Source organism: Macaca nemestrina, chromosome 12 (genome assembly GCF_043159975.1).
Source record: "Macaca nemestrina isolate mMacNem1 chromosome 12, mMacNem.hap1, whole genome shotgun sequence".
NCBI classification, from domain to species: Eukaryota; Metazoa; Chordata; class Mammalia; order Primates; family Cercopithecidae; genus Macaca; species Macaca nemestrina.
The window spans coordinates 28,009,315-28,022,102 of NC_092136.1; the positions used below are offsets into that span (position 1 = coordinate 28,009,315).

Consider the following 12,788-nt stretch of genomic DNA (forward strand, 5'->3'; position numbering starts at 1 on the left):
AATGTAAAACTAGACAGATTTATAAAAATAAAATTATTTTCTTTGCACTGATTGGCTAACTTTTAGTTTTGACACATAATCTGTGCAGCTTTCTGTGCTTTATAATGTTGCATATCTGAAATACTCTTTCTTTGCTATACTGGAAACTGACACGAAGGATCAACCTTCTCCTGCAAATATGACATGCCAATTTTCAGGGAGGATTTGAGCAGTAAACACTTGACACAATTTATTTATTTTCAAATTGTGAGATTCAGAGTCTCCCCCAGGCCCAGGTTTGAATATTTGAAAACTACTTTTATGTCTTTCAAAATCTTGACAGTGGTGGGGATTCAGAGCATGCCAGCAATGTGTCAAACTACATCAGTCCCTCTGTCTCCAGGAATGATTGAGACTATCTTTTACGATGAATTCCCAAAGTGTGATTCAGTCAAAATCAACTCATTCAAACAAGAATTCTATTCCTGAGAGTTCAAAAATTCACAGTAATTGGATCTAAAAATGACATAGGTTAGCCAATCTTTTCTTCGCCTTCCACCTTTCACCTTATAACTGCTATTCTCTAGAAAATTTGTCACACCAATATCAAGATTTCCCCTAATTAAACTGTCGTGAATATAACACCATAATTGGTCAATATTTCTATAAAATGTATTGCATATATTCTAATTGCATTTAACTTGATAAATGTGTTATCAATTTGACACAAATCTCAGTGTCAGAAATTCTAGACTCTGAAGAGAGACTGCCTTCATCCAAGTCCTGGCTCTTTCAGTTAACTGCACAATTTGGGTCAAGTTATTTAACTTCTCTGTGTTTTCTTTCCTCATCATTAAAATGAGGATAATAATGATGCCTATATCAGGATTATTTGAGAGTAAAATTCTTTGTTTCCACAATTACATGGGCATAATAAATGCTCAGTATATGTTAATTATCAGCACCATCATCATCTACATGATTATTATCAGTAGTATCTCCCAGGGGCTTAAATTATTTCACTCTATTGCAAACCAGTAATGGTGTTAGTGAATTGATTTACTGTCTGTTTTCTTTAAGAATTTTACCTTCTCCAAGCTGTGCTAAACTAATAATAATTGCTTAATTTTGAAAAACGAATAATGGCTGTAATGTTAGAAGAATGAATCCCAAACTCAAAGCAAATGTTCAATGTGTTTTAGCTGACCTCAATACCACTTGCTTGAATTCATTTACACAACAGCTTACCATTTAACTAATAATAACCTGCTTTAGATGCTACAGACAGATGCTCATTAAATACTTACTAAATTAATGATGACTTTATACAAATATGTGTGTGTGTGTATATATATATAAAAAATATTTCCATTTAACATTGAGGAACTAGGATTTATTGAACAGATTAGGCATCTTAAGTCTGACATTTTATATATATATATATATATATTTTTTTTTTTTTTCTATGAATGGGTTGCTAAGCAAGGCTTTGGGGTCTGTATATCATTCTCTTTGGAAAGCAACTTTTCTTATGAGAAGGAACTCCAATCACTAGTAACAAAAAGGAAATGCAATTCAGATTCCTCCATGTAGCCACTGTACCCATGCTACCCGTTCTTTGAAATTGGTAGTACTAATGAATCCCCACATAAGCCATACCCTTTCTTACCTTTTATAACTTCTTTTCCACTTGATGCTTACTTTAAACCAACTCCATTCAGAACAAGGTCGAACTTCTGGAGCACAATACAATGTGATTATTTCTTGCCCACACAATCCCCCTTCCAAGGATGATAAGACTTCAAAGGAGAGAAAGTATTGCCCTAAGGAAACCTGAGGGAAATGCAGTAGAGGCTGAGGCGGGACTATAGCTGGAGTGTTTAAGGAACAACAAGGACCCAATGCAGCTGAAGAGGAAAGAATGGTCCCAAATGAGATTGGAAAAGCAGCCAGAAGTCAGATAACAGTGGACCCTGGAGGTTCTGTTAGAGAGTTAAGTTTTCCTCTCGCTAAGGTGGTAAGCCACTGGAGGGGTCCCAATACTGTAAGGCATTATATTTTTAGTGCCTTAATGCCTCGCTGGCTGTTGTGTGCAGAACAGACTTGAAGTGACCTAAGAGTAGAAGGAAGATAGGAAGGCTGTGTAGGTTACTGATTCTTCATTTTATGGTTATTAATACCCACCTCACTTTTTGCTCCATATTAAAGTAGGCTTGAAGTCAGAAACCATTTCAGGTTCATCTATTTCAATTCTTACCATATTCTCTTTTAATTTTCAAAAAATTATTCATTTCTCTATTTATGTATTTATTTATTTATTCATTCATTTTTAATACTTCCAGCATTTGGAAATCTACTGGAGGAGTACCAAGCAAGTGGCATGGTAATGAGCCGTAACAGAAGCGAGAAGGGAATACAGACTGCCTGATATCCTGACAATGAAGAGAAGAATGGAGATCTGCAGTATCAAGTGCTACTGAAAGGTTTCCACTGAATTCAACAACCTTAGGATCACTGGAGCCCTAAAATAAATAAATAAATAAATAAATAAAAATAAAACAGTTTCAATGAAGTGGGAAGGCCAGAAGATGCAGTGCAATGAGTTGAGAAACAGTCACAGCCAGAGAATCAGAACACCTCTGATCTCTATTGCCATTGAGCTTTTATGTCTGGAGGATTCCCCACTGCAATTTCAAAGTTACTAACTTGGTGCCAAGTCCTCAAAAATGTTTATTAAAAGAATAGTAGTTATAAAAATAATTAAATTCTCACGGCTTCAAATGTAGTTTAATAAAGCTACAAATAGAGTACAGTTTAGTTACTGTTTTATTTTTTATTATAATAATAATTTTTCCATAGCAAAAGTCTCCCAAATTACAGATATCTCATAATCAAAAGACTTGGAAAGGCAACACAATCGCCAAAGCATTGTAATAGTATAAAGAAGAACATATATTAAATGGCCACTTGAATGCATGGTTTTGTGAGAAATACTCTTTTTTTTTTATCTATGTTGGCAATATTTCATCAGCTCTATATTTACATCAGACTAACAGGATTTTGTGAAGATTCTAATGAGCTAAATTTGCATATATGACATGCATATGCTGTATAAAATCTACACAGTATTTAAATCATTACATAATCTTGCCCAATAGAGATTAGTGACAAGAAACACATGCAACCTCAACTTTCTTTCCTCTGGTCAAAACGCATTTCATTTCTTTGTAAAAAGGAAGGGACCAAGCCTTGTCTATCATTTCAGAATTGATATGCATAACTTTGGCTGAACTTAACTCCTGCTTGTAAATCCTCATGTAGCGAGAGAGGGATACAACATAAGCCTGATGATTGAAAACAGTATTAAGTAACTAGGTGCTACACAATTCACAGTGTCATGTAAGAGTAGCGCAGTCAATATTAGATAAAGCATAAAGAACTCCATGGGGAAAGTAAAACAATTTGGAATATTAAAGTCATTATTATGTGACTCACTGTCTTTTTCCTCTTTTTGGTTAAGTTTTAACAACACCACATGTAATTGTGTTCCTCTAAAACCCAGTAATAAAAATGATATGAGAAATTAACCACTTGCATTTTATAATGAGCAATTCTATGAGTTTCTCAAATCCTATAACTTACCTATTCTTTATTTTTCACAGCATTATAAAATAAAGTAAATATCCACTGATAATCTGGTGTTTGATACATTTTTTTTCTGTTCTTGAGGCAAAGTCCAATAAAACAAATTTTTTAAAGCCTGAAAATTAATGATAGCCTTTTAAACAAATTCTAGGAAGGAAAATTCAGTAAAATTCTTTCTGTTTCTTTGAAAATACTAAATTCACATAAATTTAATTGTGCCAATAATGTCAGAGTTCATCCTGACCCAATCGTATAAAAACTGAAAAAACAAAACAGTCTTGACATTCTTGACTATTGTACTGTTTTTCAAATTCCTGTTATGATAAGACAGCATTTCTCATTTAAATTTTGTTGGTACATATTAACTCTCCTCAGTAACCACAACATTTGGGAATCATATTAACTATTACACTTACTATTGCTATATAACAAACCACCACAAAATAACATTTTCAAAAAATTAAGTTCATGCACTCTGTGGGTCTGTAGTGCTTAGAGAATATAGCAAGAAAAACTTTGATCTACCTCACGGTGTCTAAAGCCTTATCTGGAAAGGTGTAAAGGCTGGGGTGACTTGAACAAAGGGAGCTGGAATTATCTAAAGAGCTCCAACGGCCAATGCTGACTGTTGCCTGGGATCACAGTTAAGGCTGTTGACTAGAACCCGCGCATGGCCTCTCTCTGAGGCCTGCACTTTCTCATAGCATGGCACTCTTAAGGTAACTCTCACAGCATGGCTCAGGGATCCAAAGATAAATTTCCTAGGCAGCAAGGCAGAAATTATATGCATTTTATGACTAGGTCTTGGAAGTTATGTTGCATTACTTCTGCTAAATTTAATTGGATACAAATTAATCACAAACCAACCTAGATTCAAGGAAAGGGCAGTTAGGTACCAGACATGGATGACAGAGGAGTCATGTTCAAAAGAACATATGGGATGTGAGCTATTGTATAGCCATATTGGGAAAATACAATCTATTCCATTTACTTTTACATTCCATGTAGCAAGTCAGATGTACTTAAATGAAGGTCTTGGCACAAGCAACTATAATAACCAGAGCAGACAATCTGTGCTTGAGACAAAATATTAAAGTAGGGGCTTTCCTATTTCACTTAATGACTGAATACTGAGACATGAAAACTAAAAATACTTTATGCCAATATATCCTAAAAAGATTTGGGAAATTTCTGAAGATTTGCTAAGGAGTAAATAAAACCCATTTGATATGGTCTGGCTGTGTCCCCAAACAAATCTCATCTTGAATTGTAGCTCCCATAATCTCAGATCACTTGTCATGGGAGAGACCCAGTGGAAGATAATAGAATCATGGCGGCTGGTTTTTCCCCTGTTATTCTTGGGGAAGTGAATAAGTCTCACAAGATCCAATGGTTTTATAAAGGGCAGTTCCTCTACACATGCTCTCTTAACTGCCACCATGTAAGACATGCCTTTGCTTCTCCTTTGCCTTCCACAATGATTGTGAGGTCTCCCCAGTCATGTGGAACTGTGAGTGCATTAAACCTCTTTTTCTTCATAAGTTACTGAGTCTCAGGTATTTCTTCATAGCAGTATGAAAATGTACTAATATACCATTTTTACCACCTTGGCTTCAAAACCCACCTCCAAACTATAAAATGATAAAATGATGTTCAAAGAAAATATTGTAGTTAAAATAAGTTTTTGTTACTCATTGAACTGAATGGACACTCATGAACTTCTTATAAGAGCATAAATTTATGGAGAATATTTACATGTTCTTAAAACAGAAAATGAGGGCTCCAGACATTTATAAGTTTCTCAGGCAAGTACATCAAGATTTACCACTTAGATTTCCATCTCACCAACTCCTACTTAGTCGAAAATACTTATGGTCACTCACTTATTCCACTTTAAGTCTCCTAACTGGTCTCCTCACATCCATGTGCCTCACTCCAATCCCTTCATCGCAGTTTACAGAACAGTTTTCAACAAATCTAATCAGTTCACTCTTCTGCTTACAATCCCCGGATGTCTACCTAATTGAAGGACCTTCAACAGGAGTCTGCCCCTACCTGGCTCTGGCTTTGTTTCATACTTCCACCTCCTCATGAGTGACTTTCAAATCTCCAGCACCCCTTCCAGTGCTCCCATCACTGGAACTCTCCTTGCTAGCCATTCTGAATTTCCAGACTCTTTGAAACTCTACAATTTTTCTTAGGCCTCACAATTTTCAACATGTCTTTTTTCTCTACCTGATATTCCCTCTGACTTTACCACTTTGAAAGAATAGGTGGTATATTTCAATATCCCTAGGAGTTCCCTTCATATTCTGTATGTCTCTTATTCTAACACTTACCATACCTTATAAAAAATATTTTCTCACATCTCATTCTTTCTCCAGAAGATAAATGTCATGAAAAATAGTGACAAGTATCTATGTTGACTGCCATTCAGCATTTCGTAGAGTGTTAAGCATATAATAACTCACTAAATATCTGTTGAAATAATACACTTTTAAAAAGAGTTTTCAAATTATTTTTCAACTTCTTGATAGTGCACTGGCAGAATTTCCAACATATATATTTAAATCATTATATGCTTTTAGAATGTGTTTCTCTTCTTTTTAAAAGCTTTATACAAGGAGAAAAATAAAAATAAAGCACTAGGGAAAATACTGTTGCATTGAGAGTATTCTACATTGTACCAAGATAAATGTTATCACTTGCCCAGGTGTGTAGTTTTCTTATCCATTCTGTACTACAGTCTTATCAGCTGCTTGCTTTGGAAATGCTTTATTTCCATTATAGCTTTCCCTGTTTAGGGCTGTTAGGTTTTTAATATCTAATGTCTTTTTGTACAATCATATACAATCATATGTTTAGGTTATAGCTTACACTCTCTCTCTTTCTCTCTCTCTCTCTCCCCTTTCTCTGTCTCTCTCTCTCCCCTTTCTCTGTCTCTCTCTGCTTAGAATCCTTAATATTCTGAATGTGGGCCTATATTTTTTAGCAGGATTGCAAGTGAAACAAGTTGATATTTTAACATGAGGAAAATTTTATGATGTTTCTCAAGGGCACTAAAAACTCTACCTTGAAATTTTCTTAGGGCAAAAGGGCAAATGACAGGAATATAAAAAACACTTAAATATCAAAATATGTACCTTTGAATGTACTTGTGAGTAGGAAGTGGTTCCTGGAATTTAGTAATAAATTTAGCCTAGTAACAGTACAGTCCTTCAGAAGCTGTGATTATGCCAAAGCACATCAGTTTGTTCCCCCACGCACAGAATAAAACAAAACAGAAACAGCTGTAATAGAGGCTTTAAGTACTACCATTTGAAGTAATCAAAACGTTATCCATTTATTAAAAAAAGATTTCCATTTCTTAATGATGCCCCTTTGTATTGTTGAATGATTAGTTCCTTTGGGGAAGCTAGCTGTTAATAAATAAGGTCTCATGTTAAGATCTTTGTTCATAAATTATGTGAGAAACTCTGATTAATTCCCTTTAGTTATAGGGGAGACCATAGTTAATTTATACTCGGTAAAACAGAATGATGAAAATGCTTATATAAACAATTAATTACTTCTTTATGACATAAGCTAAAATATTAATTAATACTTGTGAATACAAAAGCACTTTCAATTTAACTTTCCTTTTATTCTTACAATGCACATGAGACATAAAGCACAGGAATATTTTGGGAATTTTTTATATGTAAAAAGAGAAAAATCCGTTCTTGTTTTCCAACTTTAAGTATTTTTCCAGGACATTTCTTCAATTAAAAAATATTTCTATATGTGTACATAAGGATACTTTTAAAAACTGAGTAGATTTCTGAGTTACACCCCTCTTGTCAAGATTCTACATCCCTCTCATCAAGATGTCTAGCATGCATTTGTGATCTGTTTTTAAAATACCTGCTGGGTGATTCTGGGAATCTTTAGGATTAATAATCCCTGCTCTACTCAATGTAATCTCTTCTCTTCTATGTCAATCACTCCCAAAGTTCTATTTTCTCTCAGTGGGTGATTTCCTCATCTGCATTTATAGTCTTGATATGTCAGCAGAAATTCCAATCAGCAATTCTAACTCCACATTGGATTTTTCCATGTGGATGACCTGTCGAACCCAAGTTTATGTTCAACAATAAATCCACGCGGAGGCTTTAAAAGAGGCACACAGTTTAAAAAGCAGAGGTCTGTGGTCAGTGGATATTTCAGTGTTGTTTCAGCCTTCATTTTACATCAGTTTGCTTCTCTTGATTGTGTTTATAACACCCTCTGGGATCTGGCCTTCATTCTGAGTCTTTAGTAATATGTCACATTTTCTAAATTCAAAGATGTTTTTGAGCATTTTCATTCTAATTCCTGTACATTCAGAAAGCTAGAATTATGTTCTTTCTTTATATTTTCTGGGAAGACTTCAAGTATTGATACTGAATGTTAGAATTTATCTTTCTGAAATTGATCAATATTATTACAAACAAAATGTCAGAGTTTCCAGACCTTGCAAAGGGCTTTCAAATCAAAATCAGTTTGCATGTGTAAAGGCAATAAGTTTGTTACTTGTGACCTCTGAGGAATTCTTTCTCCAAACAAACTGTTAGCAAAGATTTTGATTGCAGACACACATTTTCCCTCAATAATAGTCATGCGGGCTATTATGACACGTGTAATTTTAACAAAGCAAAGTTTTGATGAGGAAGGTCTATAAAATATGCAATAATATGAAAAATAACTTCACTAATAAAAATCTTTGTAAAAGTTTATCATTTGAACTTTATTCAAATGTAAACTTGTCTACAACTGTGACATTGAAACGTGAACTCGGCATGTTTTCTAACAATCTTGCATCCCAGATATTTCAACTTCTATTCCCCAAAAACCACAAATACCAAGATGAGGATTAGGAATGAGCTCAATACCTTCTCTGTCTATCTGCCTAGACTGTATCCTTATTCTTCAAGACCCATTTCAAACACACTTTCTCCATAATGCCTCACATGATCCCATGTTAGACATGATTTTTCATTCCTTTAAAGCATACCACATATAACTTGGTTTTTATGGAAATTATTTTATGGTGTTCCATATTGTCATTATGTAAACATCTAATTTTCCTATCTTTGAAAACATTATTTCCTCTACTATCTAATGGTCTGTTTCATGCAATAGGTACTCAAATATCTGAGTCACGTAACAGATACTCAGATAGCCAAGTCACATAACAGGTACTCAAACACCCAAGTTAATTGAACCAGTTTCACCAGCACTCAATCTGTGTCTCTTCCAGTTTCTTCAATTTGAAACATGTGAACCTTTGCCAGTTCCAGTAGTAGAAATCAATCTAATTAGTGAAACTAACAAGTGGTGAAAGCAATATTCAGTAGAAGAAAGGTCAGGGAGTAGTGATGAGGAAAAGTCTTGCCCCTCTTGGCCCACAATCCACAGACCAACTTCATGTTTCAATATATCCTCTATCTTCTATTGCTACTTGGGCTGTTATCACAGCAGCACCAGAAAGTTACATCAGTTTCTGACTGCCACATAATATTGCCATGTCAAGTATGGAACTGAGTTCTCAGAGATGCTGCCCAACTGCTAGCAAGATCAGGATTCATGGGAATCTTTGTCAGTCTCAATCAAGAAATTAAGAGAAAACACAACTCAGTGATAGAGAAACAAGTAGAATCAGTTGTTCATGCCACCAATTTGTTTCTTCTTATTTCTTCCCCACACCTCCACTTTTGAATTGGTTTCCTGCTATCAAGATGCAGTCTAAACAGTCTTCCTTCCTTTTTACTTTGGTTTATTTTCTAATATGTTATAGCATATAAGAGAGGCATTTTAGAATAACAGATTGAGAGATCTGGGTTGCAGATCCTGATTTTGAGAATGCAATTCAAGAAAAAATAATAGCGTATAATGGCATGATATAACCATTTAGCATATATTAACTCATTTCATGCTTATATTTATATGTTTGATACTAATATTGTCCACATTTTGCAGACGAAGGAATCAAAACATGTGATTACATTAGGACCTTGCCCAGCATCACAAAACTACCAAGTAGAATGCCTCTGAGCAAGACATAGAAGGTCCAAAACATAAATTTTATCTAGGGGCATTTTTTTATGGACCAGGAAAAATCTGACAATGTAAGTCTGAAACTCATTCATTGTTTATTTCTCTTACACCAACATTTAATTCATTAACAAACTATATTACTGTTTCAGAGAAGTCTCAGAGATCAGATTATTAAATTGTTAACCCAATTGCACGCCCAGCCTGGGTATCCTCCATGCTTTTTGTTTTCTACCTAGAATGTATTATTATCTAATACACTATTATATGGGCTTATATACTATATTTGTATGTTCCATCTTCATCTCAGCAGCCTCTTCCACACCTTCCATAGCCCTGATAGAATAGAAGCTCCAAAAACAGTTTTGTTGTGTTAGTTTTTTGTTTGTTTTTACTAATTTGTTCGGTTCTCTATATTCAGGCCATGGAGCACTGCCTGGTACAGAAGAGATGATAAGTATTTGTTGAATTAGCAAACTGTTTAGTTACTCATATTAATTATTGAATAAAGCAGCAGAATCTTTCTTTCAAATGTATGCTTGTATAAAGCATTGTTTAGAATTAAGAAAAACAAAAAAGTGCACCAAGAACATTTCTCTCATAGATTTACAAAATTCTGTCTTTTTTCCCTCTGTAATAGCAAAATGATAATATTTTCTTATTTGGAAATAGGGCAAGAGCATGTCTCAGTAGGAGCCTCTTGCTCTTTTCTTTCATATTGAAACAACCCCACCTTGTGGAATGAAGGGTAAATTTGCCAAAGTCTCAAATACTCGGGCAGTATTTTTGCAACTGCAGATATATAGGGCACTGCGTACTTTTGGCTCCTTCAAATCTGTGTTGATTTCCAAATGTTTCATAACTACTGTGGGTGGAGGTGCTGGAAACACAGGCTGTTTACTGTCCCAATTGAGCCACTCCTTGAGGTGATGTTTGAGCAGCAAACTTTGATTTGCTATTTTTTTTTTAAGAAATATTCCTGTGCCTCATAGTTGTGCCAGAATATTATTTGTTCTAGTTTGTTTTCCTAGAAGAATATCATATTTTCTCATAAAATGTATGTAAGTTCTAAGGTGGTGTATTTATACAATTATAAGGCAACCAAAGAGTGCTACAGCCAACAAAGATGGACAGTTCTGGATTGATTAAGGAAATCACTGACTATATCCTGAAATAATTCAGACTGAATAGGAGCTTTTGCTAGGAAAAAGATGTTCTAGATTGTATTGTACTCTGGGCAGTGAAAATTCCAATTTAAGCTAAAAGTATTGTAAGGAGATAGCTATGTGTTCCTCAGTGCTAATAGCCTTAGAAGTTCCAAGGATAATTTGTTTGATTGATGGACTATGGCAGGTGACACATAAAATATCATATTTTATATTTAAATGAATAAAACCACTGTGTATTGTTTACTTGAAATTACTTTTGGTTTGAAACAATTTCTCTTCCTTTTAGTAAACATAGAAAAGAGTAAATTGCTTTACAAATATTATTGTTTTTAAATAAGTCTTCCTTCACATCTTAATTTTTAAGTAAATTCTTAAAGAAATCAATTTACCCAAAATACCCTTAAATAAAAACTATTCTAATTTTACTGTTATCCTTCTATTTGTGTCACACAAAAGTATTTTATATTGTTCAATGTTCATGTGATTTACATTTTAGACTTTTCCCTTAGTATTTATAGTTAATATGTTTTGATGCTGTGAGCATTTTTCATATCTAAGTAATATTTCTTTAATATTAAGTATCATAATACATATAATAATTCTTCCATTTAAAAATAATGTATAATTTTTCTCTACTGTAATCAGAATATGAATTACTACCATTTTATGACTGCAATTTTCTTTAGAAAAGTTATTGAATAAAGTCAAAAGAGAATAGAGATAAACATCACATTTAAATTCAATGTTTATGTATAAGAACATCTTGGTAATAGAGGTTAGATTTTTCTCAATAACAATCCAGTTACCTCTTCTCCCTATACATTCTCTGCATGATGTGAAAGACAGAAAGATTTCATTTTCCTTGCTAGTGTTTAAAAGGGCAATTACAGATAACCCACTCTGCCCCTTCCTTCAGGATGTTAAGTAGAAATAAAATCCCAAGAATAAGCAGTCCAGCGTGGGTTTCCAATATCCACCAAAACCTGGCATGAGTTATTATATAATTAGATCAGACAGTGTACATAAAGCACTTTGAACAATGCCTGGCATAGAGCAAGAACTCAATAAATGTCAGCTGCTGTTGTTACATTTTTACATTTATGTCTGTTGAAAGGTAGGTCTATTCTCCATGGATCCCATGTTTATTCTCTAAAGCTCCATAATATTGTTAAAATATTTTGGAGCAATAAGAGATTCTGTGAACCAGTAGCTTACCCAATATAGTCATGCATAGCTGGGGCTATAATTCAATCATAGAAATATTGTTTGTTTTTTCTGTTTCCACACACGGTTAAAGAAAACATAAAATAAATTCATTAATCTTAAACTATAATAAGCTCCAAACTGTAGAATCAGAAAGACTACAGTTGGATTTTTACATTTCAGGTAAAATTATAAGATATAATCTTATCGCATAGCAGCCAAAAAAAAAAAAGATTTTAAAAATCTGAAATAAAATGATTGCTTATGTAAATGCAGATTTGAGATTATTATAAGAGGAGAAGATCATTATTCTTTTCAGTTTCAAAGGAAATGAATTATAAGGTTTCAGTCAGAAAATGGCATTAGTGTAACACTTAGAATTGATAACTCTTTAAGTGTTATTTAATAGGGTTGAACACTGTTAATTTCAGGGTGATGGTAGGCTCTTCTCCCTGTGGTGAATGAACAAACAAAGATGATAAAAGTCAATCAAGAATTCAGAATCACAACAAGGGTTCTACTAATTTACTTTCATGGTACATTTTAGTTATTTTTAAAGCTCTCTAACATTCAACAATAAGTACATACTACTAGATATCGCTATGGGATGCCAATTGTACCATGACTATGAATTATTTGTAGAAAAGTAGAATGAGTGTTGTAATTTTTTTTAAAGATACAATTGATTAACAGCTTCACATCTAGTATATTCTAGGAAGC

The 12,788-nt window shown here is 33.8% G+C and overlaps 1 long non-coding RNA gene across 1 annotated transcript in view; it reads right to left on the minus strand.

The window, feature by feature from the left end:
* The window catches only part of LOC139357471 (uncharacterized), a 109,216-nt gene extending 103,089 nt beyond the window's left edge, over positions 1–6,127 (minus strand). The window contains exons 1-3 of the long non-coding RNA XR_011610672.1: positions 4,150–6,127; positions 3,622–3,739; positions 1,649–2,501 (exon numbers count right to left, since the gene is read on the minus strand). This is a non-coding gene — a long non-coding RNA (uncharacterized lncRNA). The remainder of the gene's footprint in view (positions 1–1,648; positions 2,502–3,621; positions 3,740–4,149) is intronic.
* Positions 6,128–12,788: the final 6,661 nt, after the last annotated feature.